We start from the raw sequence: 13,527 nt of genomic DNA, 5'->3' as shown, positions 1-13,527 counted from the left end.
AAAACAAGACATGTGCCCACAACTACTCAGTTCAAATTAGTTGTGTGTGTTGGTTCAGCTGCATACCCAAGATTAAGTTGTAAAGACTGCCCCATGCACCCCTCACAGTTGTGTACCACTGGCCCCCTCCACCCTGTCCCTTGGTGAGGTTTGTTTCTCCTGCAGCAGCCATCTCCTGGTGCCCTGAGAGATGGGCTCAGTCTCTGCACATGCCCACAGCAGACCCTCACGGCTGGGCTGCAGCTCTCAGCCCAACGCTAAAGCCTCCTTCCCTTGCCCTGCATTTCACAGCAGCTGCCCAAGAAACCCTTCCAGCTCTCCTGTGCAAAGGGTGCCTCTTACCTTGCTGTCAGCTGCAGGGCTGGAGAGAGATGAGGGCAATTCCTCCAGTGCAGGGCTGCGGGTTGGGAAGGGCATCTCACCTGCCTGCATTTATACTGCCACAGAAGTGAAAGTGTGAATCACCCAATTCCAAGGAAGTGGGGATGGTCGATGTCATGGCAGGGGATCAAAACTCAATAAGATTCTATCTCGGTTTCGATGCCCTACAACCAGACATCTCATTGCTCTGGGTCAAAAGTTCATTGAAGTGTGACCTGATAACCTTAGAACACGGCTTCATGTTTGTCCCCCTTCAGAAGCCGTCTGAACCACAGTAACTGGAGCAACACCAGCTCCTTTGGCCGCGGCTCATCAGACCTGTCCTCCAGATCCTTCCACAGCTCATTTCCCTTCTCTGGACTCACTCCAGCCCCTCCACATCTTTCCTGCAGTGAGGGGCCCAGAACTGGACACAGCCCTCGAGGTGTGGCCTCACCAGTGCTGAGTGCAGGGGGACAATCCCTGCCCTGCTCCTGCTGGCCACACCATTGCTCTTACAGACCAGGATGCCATTGTCCTTCCTGGCCACCTGGGCACAGCTGGCTCATGTTCAACTGCTGTCTACCACGTGTGGGGCTTTTGTGACCGCAGGGCAGGACTCAGCCCTCGGCCTTGTGGAACTTCATAGCATCCGCCTCAGCCCACTGATCCCTCGGCAGAGCCTCCTTACCCTCCAGCACACAGCACTCACACCCAAGCTGGTCTTGCCTACAGACTGACTGACTAAGGGGGGAGATCCAAGCATGGGGCACCCACATCTTCTCTAGAGAACCTCTTCCAGTGCCTCACCACCCTCATTTCTTCCTAATGTCTATCCTAAACCTACGCTCTTTCAGCTCGAAAGGCCATAGGAAAATGTCTCTCTCTCTGCCTTTCTTATAAGCCTCTTTACATTTTGAAATGCTGCAATAAGGTCTCCCAGGAGCCTTGTCTTCTCTAGGCTGAACAACTCCAAGTATCTCTGCCGTTCTTTGTAGGAGGTTCTCCAGCCATCTGCCCATTTTCATGGCCCACCTCTAGGCCTGCTGTAACGGGTCTGTGTCTCTCTTGTTCAGGAAACCCCACGGTTGCCTGCAGTATGCCAGGTAGAGTCTCACCACAGCAGATTAGAAGGGAAGAATCATCTCCCTCATCCTGCAAACTACACTTTATGCAGCCCAGGATACAGTTGGCTTTCTAGGTGGCCAGTGCCAGGTCATGTCCAGTTTCTCATCCACCAGTGCTCTTAGTTCCTTCTCTACAGGGCTGCCCTCGGCCCATTCATTCCTCAGCCTGCGCTGCTCCTGGCAATTGCTCTGACATCCAGTTGCAGGGTCTTGCACTCAGCCTTGCTGAAATTTATGGGGTTCACATCGGGCCATTTCTCAAGCTTCTCTAGGCCCTTCTTAACAGTCCCTTCCTTCCAGCACAACACAGCACCTCTCAGCTTGGTGTCATCTGCAGACTTGCTGAGGGTGCACCTGACCCCATGTCTGTGACATCAAGGAAGGTATTTAATAGCACTGGTGGCACAACAGGCCCTTGGGGGTCACCATTTGTTCACGGTTTCCATTGATCCAGTACATGATAAGGGTTATCATGTACTCACTGTGTGAATGCAAGCACAGGCATTTAGGTGCCAGCAGCACAGCACTTCTGCTCCAAGAGATGGTACTTCCTCAAGGGAGAAGAGATCTAGAAAGATTTCTTCTCTTTTATGAGAGTAGTCACCTTTTCACTTGACCATTGACTTGCTCAGTTAGCGTGATTCAGCAAGGAGGTGTGTTAACAGCTAAGGAACTCCAACTGCTTCCTGCTTATCTCTTTCTGTGTTTGTGGGCACATGAAAGAAAGGCACGTCAGGGAAGTGATTTGAGAGAGCCAGCCCAGCTTCAGCAAAGGGAAGTCCAGTTCAAATAACCTACTGGCCTTATACAATGGGCTGACTACTTCAGTGGAAAAGGGAAGGGCCACAGATGTCATCTACCTGGATTTCTGCGTGGCCTCTGACATGGTCCCCACAACTTCCTTCTTTCTAAATTGGAAACATAAGCATTTGATGGGGAGACTGTTCAGTGGACTGGGCTTTGGGACCGTGTAAATGACAAAAACAAGTTGGCTCCAGGGAAGGGAATTCCTTATAGGAACAACCAGCTGCACACATTTCACTGTGTCACATTTATTTTCCTGATGACCTCTACAGATCTCTGAAGGGAAGTCTCTCATTACTGCTTTTGTCAGCAGCACACTTTGCATTTTGCAGATTTGATTTACAGGGATGGAGAATCTCATTTAAGCTTTGCCATAGTATTGCTCTGATTAACACAGAGTCAATAAGGCACTTCCAAGGAAACTCAGCAGCATAAGGGGGAGGAATACTCTGACAAGGAAAGAAAGAAAAAATTAAAGGAAGCATCAGGAACTGAATTGAAAGTGGGGCAGCTCTGTTGTTGGGTTAAAGGGAAGATGTGTTTGAAGCTGCATATGGGGAAGAAAATAAATGGCTTCAGCCCTGCTTCCCACAATTTCAGAGGGCTTTTCAGTGTTGGATGCATTAAAAGATGCTGTAAATTCATGCTGTGGGGAATTCCAGTAGCCGATGAAATGAGTGGGGAAGAAAGGCACAGTAAAAACTTGCTAGCTTGCAAACAGTGAGTTTGAGACTTCTGTACTTGGCAAAGAGCTTGAGTTTCCCCAAGTACATGTTATATCATCTAGCCAAAAAGACATAGATTAAGGCATGTGCAGCAGCACATCTCTGCTGGTTTCCCTCCACTCCTCTGATGGAAGGTTGCCTGGGCAATGGAGCTGCCCTGCAGGTGAAGAGTCACAGTGGCTCATTCACAAAGCTGACCCAAAGGAGCTGCACCAGAGCCCTGAAACACGGAAACAAAGGCATCATTAACACAGAACTGGTTAATGTGTAACATCACCTTTTACTGGGCATACAAGATATGACTTTAGGGCAGTGCTGAAGCTTGCCAAGGTCCCTGTGCATGGCCCCTTCCCTCAGCTTTATCAAACGCCCCCCTCAGCTCGGAGTCATCTGCAAACCTGCCCAGGGTGCACTGCATCCCACTGCCTGTGCCACACATGAAGACACGGAGCACTACTGGTGCCAGCAGGGACCCTCGAGGGACCCCATTTGTTACTGGTTTCCATTGATCCTGACAGGGTCTTTCATGTGTGTGTGGCTAACAATTCCATTGACCTAACTGCTCCCTGCATTTTCCACTTCTGTGTTGGGATTTGCAGGCACATGGTGGCCAGGGGGGTGATTGGAGACAGCCAGCACAGCTTCAGTAAAGCCTTCACCTCCAGATCTGCGGGATCAGACCCGTCTGGGGATGAGTGCACTGGGAGCAGCCCTGCAGAGAAGGAACTGGGGACAGTGCTGGATGAAAAGCTGGACATGAGCCAGCACCTTGAGCTTGCAGCCTGGAAAGCCAACCCTATCCTGGGCTGCCAAAGCTGTGCTCAGCAGGTCAAGGGAGGGGCTTCTTCCCCTGTATCCACTATGGCGAGATCCCACCTGGAGTACTGCGGGCAGCTCTGCAGATTTTTACTGGGGCCTTTCAAACCTACAGAGAGGAGACTTCAATTGTACATTTGACAGCAATTTTTTGTGTTGAGGGTGATAAGTTATTAGCGCAGGTTGCCAGAGAAGCCGGGGTTGACCCATCCCTCAGAGTGCTCAAGGCCAGGCTGGACACAGCTTTGAGCAACCTGCTCTAGTGGAAAATCTCCCTGCTCATGGCAGGAGGTTGCAACTAGATGGTGTTTAAGACCCCTCTCAGCCAAAATCATTCTGTCATTTTGTGATTCTAGGATGTGCAAATTCAGCAATACAGTCAACCTTGCCGTGGTTTCAGGTCCCAGTCTCTCAGTTTCATGTTCCTCCTTTTACATCGACAGTGCCTCTTTTTCCAGCAACACTCACACATTTTGAATATCAGCACAATGAGTCTATCTGGCTCCAAGTCCCAGCAAAATCCTGTGCTTTGCAAGGCTGGCTGAGGAGCAAATCTGCCCTGTCCTACTGTGTAGGGCTGTGTAGACGGAAGTCTCTGCTAAAGCTTTAGCATGTTTACAGCTAAGGCTGGATGGTTTATGGCTGTGGCATGAAAGGGTAGAAGAACAGTGCCTTTCCAGCTGCTTCTCAGGCATCTAGTGGATAATGCCTGAATGTCGTGAAGCACAATGTCAAACCAACACATATATGAAAGAATTCAAGATTATGGAGTGCTTTCATGCAATGAAAAAAAAGGAAATGTAAGAACATTTCTGTTGATGTTATTTTTTTGTCTCTGACACTATGACATGAAGATTCTTGCAATGTCTCCTAACATATAAGCACCCAGTTAATCATTTTTTCCTTTCTTGATAGTAGAAACTGCCCTGAAATTGGTGCTTTGGGCTTCTTTCTCCTTCTCATAAGCTGAAGATAAAGAAGGCCAAAGAAGTGTGTTGTGGTTAATCTGGCAAAACCCAGGTAAAGGGATTTATTTTTCTTTAGGCTTATTGGAGCCTGGCTTTCTTTGACTTCAAAAATGTTTCCTATACTTATAAAAGACTATACCTACTCCTGCTGTACTGTCTAAGAAAGTGTAGAAAACATTTAGTGAAGGAGGGACAAAGAGAGGGAGGGACGTGGAGATTTCTGTCACTTACATTTAATCTCTATAATCAATCCTTGTCTTTTTACTTATCAGATGAAAACCAAGTCACTTACATTCCAATTTAAAAAAAAAAACTCCTACAACTCCCCGTTTGATTGGGTTGTTATGCATTGCTCCAGCTGTCTCCTCTTCCCTGCCTTATTTCTTCTATGTTTTGTTTCCTTTCCGTGGCAGTTGTAAACATAACTCCTCTGTCAAGATGAGCAAGGTCCTGGAGAAATCCTGAAGAAGTTGCTATGAGCAGAAGATTTACCTGGAAACCTGGAAAAAGTCAAGAAAGCTTTTGGGCAGCCAGCTAGCTCATTTCCCACATCTGAAGGCATGAAACACATGGCTTAGGGAACCCTACTCTCATGAAAGGAAGAAAAGAGAACTCCAGAAAGGAAGACAAAGGAGGGAACATCCAGAGCTTAATTCCAAACACCTGTGACTGTCTAACAGTCCGTTCTCCCGGAGAGGCATTTCCTCAGCCACCTGCTGAGTCCTTCCTCTGTTGCACTAACACCCCATCAGCTGAGGACAGGGCTGTCTGTCTGTCTGTCCGTCTGTCTGTCTGTGGCTGCCATGCCCAGCTGAAGCTGTGTTACCTGTGCTGAGATTCACTGCCCCTCTCAGCTCCCTGTGCCTTCCTGCAGCCTCTCTCCTCCTGTTCTCACCCACCAACACAGCCGTGGCCACTTCCCCAACGCTTCCTGTTCCCTCAGCCCCCTGCAGGAAATATTCCACAGCTGCACAGGAACAAACCTTCCTGCCCCACACTGCTGTCTCTGCCCCGGCTTCATAACCAGCATGGGACAGCATCTTCCCATTCTCCATCCTGCCATGAGCAGCAGCTTGAAGTAGAAGGACTTGGAGGCTCCTTCCAGCCTAAATTCTTCTAGGAGTCCATACAGCCTGCTTGGAATGGCATAGGCACAGCTACCCCTGGCCCAGAGAGGAGTGCAATCCTACAGAACAGCCAAGGAATGCTTCAAGGATGGATATGGATGGGAATGTGTCAGAAACTCTGCATTGGCTATTGCATGGGTTTCTTTTGGTTTTGTTTTTTTTTTAAATCAAAGACAGAATCTAAAAAAATGCAGAAATGTCAGGTCCAAAATTCTAGGATAGGATTCTTGTAGGTTTTTCAGTAATCAGAAGATGAAGTAAAGATGGAGAAGGACTTTGAGCCTTCAGTGGAGGGGATTATGTTTGACAACAGAGCCAGGTAAGAGCTGCTGCTGAATTGGGTGGGAAGTCTGACGTTGTGGAAATGGAATTTGTAAATCTCCAACAAGTAATGTCCAAGTTATTGCACACATGGCTTGATGATGACACTTTTTCATTGAAATTGCACAATGGATGCAATTGGGCAGAAAGTGACAAAGGTTTTTAAATCTTCCTTAACATTACTGACAGAAAGATAGATTTATCCTGGAAAGGACTTCCCTAGTCCAAGGCCTTTTTCACAGCAGAGACACCACCAAAGGCCACCAAACAGGTTGCTCATGGCTGTCTTCAGGAGATTTTAGAACAACTCAGGGGGTGGAGATTCCCCAGGGTCTCTGGCCTCTCTGCCAGCGCTGAACAATCCTTGGCATGAGTTTTTTATTCCTTCTTTTATGTCTGAATTTCCCTGTTGCCATCTAAGACTCTCTCCAGATGTCCTTTGCTGAGCCCCTCTGATAACAGTGAGCCTTGTCTTCTCCAGGCTGGACAGGACCAGGCCCCTCAGACTCTCCTGGTTCATGGGATGCTCCTGTGCCATCCAGGCACTGCATGGGGCTCCACCATTTTGTTCACATTGACCTTTCAACAGGGCATCTGGAACAGATCCAGTATTCCAGGTGCGCCCTCTGTTCAGAGGAAATGGGAATAAACTCTTCCTTTACCCTGCTCCTCCAATTCTCATGCTGTGCAGGATGCAACTGCCCTTCAACTTCTTATCCACCAACAGAAAGGAGAGAGAGAGAAGCCATTCTGACAGGACTGCAATTAATTTCCCAGTGGTTGCATATACTCAGTACTGTCATGCCGGAGGTAGGGTAACACCTGTACAGAAGTATTGACTAGAAGAGCTCCTCCTCAAAATGAGTTTAAAAAAGAGCTAGTTGGCTTGAAAAGAACAAAACAGGAAAATCCTTGCTGACAGAGTACATGAAAGTTGGAGATAGGTGACCAGGATGCTTTTCCCTTCCTCTGACCATGCTCCCAAGAGTTTAGATGTGTGAGTCAAGTGAGCCAGCTCTGTGAGTGTGAGGGGGCAGTGGGCTGAAATCATTAGGAAAACTACAATGGCCAAGCAACCTCAGTGTTGACAGAAGCATGTGAGATAACATCAATGAAACACGGGATCCCTCCTGCAAATGCACCTCCTGAAAGAATCAATTTGCAATCTTCTTGTGCTGCTCTTGGCTTGGCCGCCAACTGCTCTCCAAACTGGCAAACCTACAGTGAAAGTTTGCTTAGAAGTTCAATCACTGATGAGACAGGACAAAGAAAATCAAGAAATGGGGCAGACCTCTTGGATCTCAAGTGCTTCAAACAATGAATTATTCTATGCAGTGAAATGAGTAATAAAGCTGCTGTATGCACAGAGGAATAGGGTAACTTTTCTATTTGGGGAAAGCAGGGAAATTTGTTGTGAGAGGCTGCAGTTACTCTTTTCTCTGATCCTTTCACAATACTCTGAGTTTCGTTCCCAGAAAGATTTTCTTTCCCTGACAGACAATTTTTCAGGAATTCTGAAAGAAGCTGAGGGCCAGAAATGAAATTGTGGATAGCACCTGTGATGTGTCCTAGATGTGGTTCTTACTCTAAATGAGTCAGAAATCCAGAAGACATTGAGAGCAGGATGTAAGTGTTTTGTGGGAGGGAGGTGCATGTGTGTTTTTCCTGAGAAACTGTGAAGACAGAGGGAGGGAGAGAGACAGGTATTTCCAGAACAGACTAGCCAGTAAATTCACTGTGAGCAAGCATGTCTGTAATGTGAGATAATCAGCTGAGACCCTTCCTTTAGAGCAAGATTCCTCAGGAGCAATATAGCTCAGGTAATACTAGGATGTGCCAGTCCTGATCCATGAATCATGAGCTTGAGTGATGCTGCAAGGCAGGAGGATTGTGGGATAACAAGACTATTCAGGTTGAAAGTGACCTTAGGATGCCTTCTGGTCCATTCTGCTGCTTAATAAGGGCAGAGATCCTGGGGAATCTCCATCCGTGTGGTTATTCAGAAATCCCTTGAGGATGGCCATGAGTAACCTGTTTTCCTTTGGCAGTATCTCTGCTGTGAAAAAGGTCTTGGACTAGGGAAGTCCCTTCCAGAATAAATCTTTCTGTCAGTAATTCTAAGGAAGATTTAAAAACCTTTGTCACTTTCTGCCCAATTGCATCCATTGTGCAATTTCAATGAAAAAGTGTCATCATCAAGCCATGTGTGCAATGACTTGGAGATTACTTGTTGGAGATTTATAAATTCCATTTCCACAACGTCAGACTTCCCTGCCAATTCAGCAGCAGCTCTTACTTGGCTCTGTTGTCAAACATAACCCCCTCCACTGAAGGCTCAAAGTCCTTCTCCATCTTTACTTCATCTTCTGATTACTGAAAAACCTACAAGAATCCTTTGCTATTAAAAAAAATAAATAAATCTTTGCAATAGCCAATGTAAAAGTTCCTGAAACCACCCCATCCATATCCATCCTTGAAGCATTCCTTGGCTGTTCTGTAGGATTGCACTCCTCTCTGGGCCAGGGGTAGCTGTGCCTATGCCATTCCAAGCAGACTGTATGGACTCCTAGAAGAATTTAGGCTGGAAGGAGCCTCCAAGTCCTTCTACTTCAAGCTGCTGCTCATGGCAGGATGGAGAATGGGAAGATGCTGTCCCATGCTGGTTATGAAGCCGGGGCAGAGACAGCAGTGTGGGGCAGGAAGGTTTGTTCCTGTGCAGCTGTGGAATATTTCCTGCAGGGGGCTGAGGGAACAGGAAGCGTTGGGAAAGTGGCCACGGCTGTGTCGCTGGGTGAGAACAGGAGGAGAGAGGCTGCAGGAAGGCACAGGGAGCTGAGAGGGGCAGTGAGTCTCAGCACAGGTAACACAGCTTCAGCTGGGCATGGCAGCCACAGACAGACAGACAGAACAGTCCTCAGGGACCATCCAAAGGCACCTTGGCCAGCTTCAGCACTGTGGCACCATGTGCACCTCATGAGGTTCAGAGAGGGCAAGTGCAGCTCCTGTCTGACCCCAATTTCCATGCCCAGAGACCAGGGCAAGGCAATCAGGGCACACAGCAGGTCGGCACAGAGGAGATGGACACTGCAGTGCAGAGCTGCCATGGGACAGCTGCCACAGTCCACAGCTCAGGGCGTGCAGCTGCATTAGGCAGGGGTGGAGGAGGGCTGAGACCCTGCTCATCCAGGTGAACTTGCACATGACTAACCAGTTCCTGATATACCTTGTCATGCCTCCTTCCTTATCAGGATATTACAGTTTGAAAAAACAAGGCAGGTTTTACCGTAAGGATGAAAGAATTCCAATTAGTGAAAACACTCTGTTTATTATGTGATTAAGGGCAGTAGAAGACTGCATCATCGCTACAATCACTGCCTTGAGATCCAACCAAGCCTGTGAGAGCTAGGTACAATCTGGAGGTGAGTGTTTGGCTAGGATCAGCAATGATCTACACGCTCTCCAAGACATTTTGAGACAAGCCTGACCCCACTGTTAATCACCAGTTAAACCGGAAGGAGACTGACTTCTCCAGCAGCCATCCAGGAAAAATGTTTGCAAGTGACTGCATGGACCATTCTCTGGGTACACAGAGACATCTCAGCATGAAAGAGCAATATTTACCTATTCTAAAGATGCACGAAACAGAGCCACTGCTGATTGCAAAAGATTCTTTAATGGCACCAACACAAAACAGATGACAGACAATGGCAGAGGCCACAGTACCACGAGGGCATTGCAAAGCAAATTACAAAGGAAGTGATGCAGGTTCTGCACTAACACTTTCTGCTTCACTTAGCAACAGAAGCAACATGCAATGCTTCTACATTCATCGCCCAGGACTCCGGAATGCCACCTGAGGGTACGGATTTCACACATCTGGCATGCCTCCTCTAGCTTGGACACTCTTTCGTACGATCAAGCGTGATGATTCTTGCATTCGTGGGGTGGGAGAAGAGTGCAAGGCAGGAGAGAGAAGTACAGATCTGCAGTGCAGCACAGCAGAGAGCGCTCCCATTCGGTGGTCCTGTGACACTGGGGGAAAAGGCAGCACAGGCGGAGGCAGAGATCAGGTCTCAGATTTCTTGCCGGGGCTGCATCTTTCCTCAGCGCTGCAGGATTTGCATTCTAACAGCCACAGCCGGGGCGGAGGGGACGCAGGAAGGAAAGCTTGTCGTTGAAATCGATTGCCTTGTAATTTGGAAGGTGTTCGTGCTCTCGAGCAAGGTATTGAATTCCACTTCCATCACTGTGCTCACACAGCAGCCAGGCACCTCTCTGGACTTTGTGGGAAGACATGATGTCATTGTCATGTCCTGCACCCAGGTTGGTTGCTTGTTTTATTATTCTGCTCTTCCCTTGGTAATTAATGTGTTCATAGAGAGTGATCTGGGGATTGTGCAGATTTTCAGTGATCAGCTGCAGGGAGCTGATCTTGTCATTCATCTCTTTGCCTACAAAGTTATGTTCTCCCTCCTCAAATACCAGAAATCGGCCTGTGTAATTTATATGCTCATAAGCCACCCAAGGCTGGCCAATTACTTTCACTGAGGAGACAACATCATTCCAATCTACATCTTTCAGATTGGAAATGTTAGTGGTGAATTCTCTGGACAAACCCTGGAAGTTGGCATGCTCGTAAATGATGATTTTGCCCATCTCAGTAGGACTTCTGGAGTGCAGATTTCTTCCTATAGGAGCTGGATGACAGCCTGCACAAAAGGAAGACAAAAACCAAGCAATGCTTGTAAGAAGACTTTATACTGCAGACACAAAATCAGGGCAAGTGTGGTGGACAAAAGGAAAAGTAGAATGTTTTTAGCAGAATATAAACATAGCAGCAGCTGGAAAGGAGTGAGGGCATGACATAGAAATTTCAGTTTTGAGGGAAAACATAAAAGAAGACATGTGCCCACAACTACTCATTTCAAATTAGTTGTGTGTGTTGGTTCAGCTGCATACCCAAGATTAAGTTGTAAAGACTGCCCCATGCACCTCTCACAGTTGTGTACCACTGGCCCCCTCCACCCTGTCCCTTGGTGAGGTTTGTTTCTCCTGCAGCAGCCATCTCCTCATGCCCTGAGAGATGGGCTCAGTCTCTGCACATGCCCACAGCAGACCCTCACGGCTGGGCTGCAGCTCTCAGCCCAACACTAAAGCCTCCTTCCCTTGCCCTGCATTTCACAGCAGCTGCCCAAGAAACCCTTCCAGCTCTCCTGTGCAAAGGGTGCCTCTTACCTTGCTGTCAGCTGCAGGGCTGGGGAGAGCTGAGGGCAATTCCTCCAGTGCAGGGCTGCGGGTTGGGAAAGGCATCTCACCTGACTGGATTTATACTGGCACAGAAGTGAAAGTGTGAATCACCCAGTTCCAAGGAAGTGGGGATGGTCGATGTCATGCCCGGGGATCAAAACTCAATAAGATTCTATCTCGGTTTCGATGCCCTACAACCAGACATCTCATTGCTCTGGGTCAAAAGTTCATTGAAGTGTGTGACCTGATAACCTTAGAACTTGGCTTTGTCTTTGTCCCCCTTCAGAAGCCGTCTGAACCACAGTAATTGGAGCAACCCCAGCTCCTTTGGCCGCGGCTCATCAGACCTGTCCTCCAGATCCCTCCACAGCTCATTTCCCTTCTCTGGACTCACTCCAGCCCCTCCACATCTTTCCTTCAGTGAGGGGCCCAGAACTGGACACAGCCCTCGAGGTGTGGCCTCACCAGTGCTGAGTGCAGGGGGACAATCCCTGCCCTGCTCCTGCTGGCCACACCATTGCTCTTACAGACCACGATGCCATTGTCCTTCCTGGCCACCTGGGCACAGCTGGCTCATGTTCAACTGCTGTCTACCACGTGTGGGGCTTTTGTGACCGCAGGGCAGGACTCAGCCCTCGGCCTTGTGGAACTTCATAGCATCGGCCTCAGCCCACTGATCCCTCGGCAGAGCCTCCTTACCCTCCAGCACACAGCACTCACACCCAAGCTGGTCTTGCCTACAGACTGACTGACTAAGGGGGGAGATCCAAGCATGGGGCACCCACGTCTTCTCTAGAGAACCTCTTCCAGTGCCTCACCACCCTCATTTCTTCCTAATGTCTAGTCTGATCCTACGCTCTTTCAGCTTGAAAGACCATAGGAAAAAGTCTCTCTCTCTGCCTTTCTTATAAGCCTCTTTACTTTTTGAAATGCTGCAATAAGGTCTCCCAGGAGCCTTGTCTTCTCTAGGCTGAACAACTCCAAGTGTCTTTGGATAGCCTTTCTTTGTAGGAGGTTCTCCAGCCATCTGCCCATTTTCATGGCCCACCTCTAGGCCTGCTGTAACGGGTCTGTGTCTCTCTTGTTCAGGAAACCCCACGGTTGCCTGCAGTACGCCAGGTAGAGTCTCACCACAGCAGATTAGAAGGGAAGAATCATCTCCCTCATCCTGCAAACTACACTTTATGCAGCCCAGGATACAGTTGGCTTTCTAGGTGGCCAGTGCCAGGTCATGTCCAGTTTCTCATCCACCAGTGCTCTCAGTTCCTTCTCTACAGGGCTGCCCTCGGCCCATTCATTCCTCAGCCTGCGCTGCTCCTGGCGATTGCTCTGACATCCAGTTGCAGGGTCTTGCACTCAGCCTTGCTGAAATTTATGGGGTTCGCATCGGGCCATTTCTCAAGCTTCTCTAGGCCCTTCTTAACAGTCCCTTCCTTCCAGCACAACACAGCACCTCTCAGCTTGGTGTCATCTGCAGACTTGCTGAGGGTGCACCTGACCCCATGTCTGTGACATCAAGGAAGGTATTTAATAGCATTGGTGGCACAACAGGCCCTTGGGGGTCACCATTTGTTCACGGTTTCCATTGATCCAGTACATGATAAGGGTTATCATGTACTCACTGTGTGAATGCAAGCACAGGCATTTAGGTGCCAGCAGCACAGCACTTCTGCTCCAAGAGATGGTACTTCCTCAAGGGAGAAGAGATCTAGAAAGATTTCTTCTCTTTTATGAGAGTAGTCACCTTTTCACTTGACCATTGGCTTGCTCAGTTAGGGTGATTCAGCAAGGAGGTGTGTTAACAGCTAAGGAACTCCAACTGCTTCCTGCTTATCTCTTTCTGTGTTTGTGGGCACATGAAAGAAAGGCACGTCAGGGAAGTGGTTTGAGAGAGCCAGCCCAGCTTCAGCAAAGGGAAGTCCAGTTCAAATAACCTACTGGCCTTATACAATGGGCTGACTACTTCAGTGGAAAAGGGAAGGGCCACAGATGTCATCTACCTGGATTTCTGCCTGGCCTCTGACATGGTCCC

The 13,527-nt window shown here is 48.5% G+C and overlaps 1 long non-coding RNA gene across 1 annotated transcript in view; it reads right to left on the bottom strand.

The window, feature by feature from the left end:
• LOC119701283 overlaps positions 1–11,541 on the bottom strand; it is a 50,666-nt gene extending 39,125 nt beyond the window's left edge. Inside the window, exon 1 of the long non-coding RNA XR_005257056.1 lies at positions 11,484–11,541. This is a non-coding gene — a long non-coding RNA (uncharacterized LOC119701283). The remainder of the gene's footprint in view (positions 1–11,483) is intronic.
• Between the last annotated feature and the right edge of the window lie 1,986 nt (positions 11,542–13,527).

This window comes from Motacilla alba, chromosome 1, assembly GCF_015832195.1.
Source record: "Motacilla alba alba isolate MOTALB_02 chromosome 1, Motacilla_alba_V1.0_pri, whole genome shotgun sequence".
NCBI classification, from domain to species: Eukaryota; Metazoa; Chordata; class Aves; order Passeriformes; family Motacillidae; genus Motacilla; species Motacilla alba.
The sequence above is the reverse complement of the archived record's forward strand: the minus strand, read 5'-3'. Positions and strand labels throughout refer to the sequence as shown.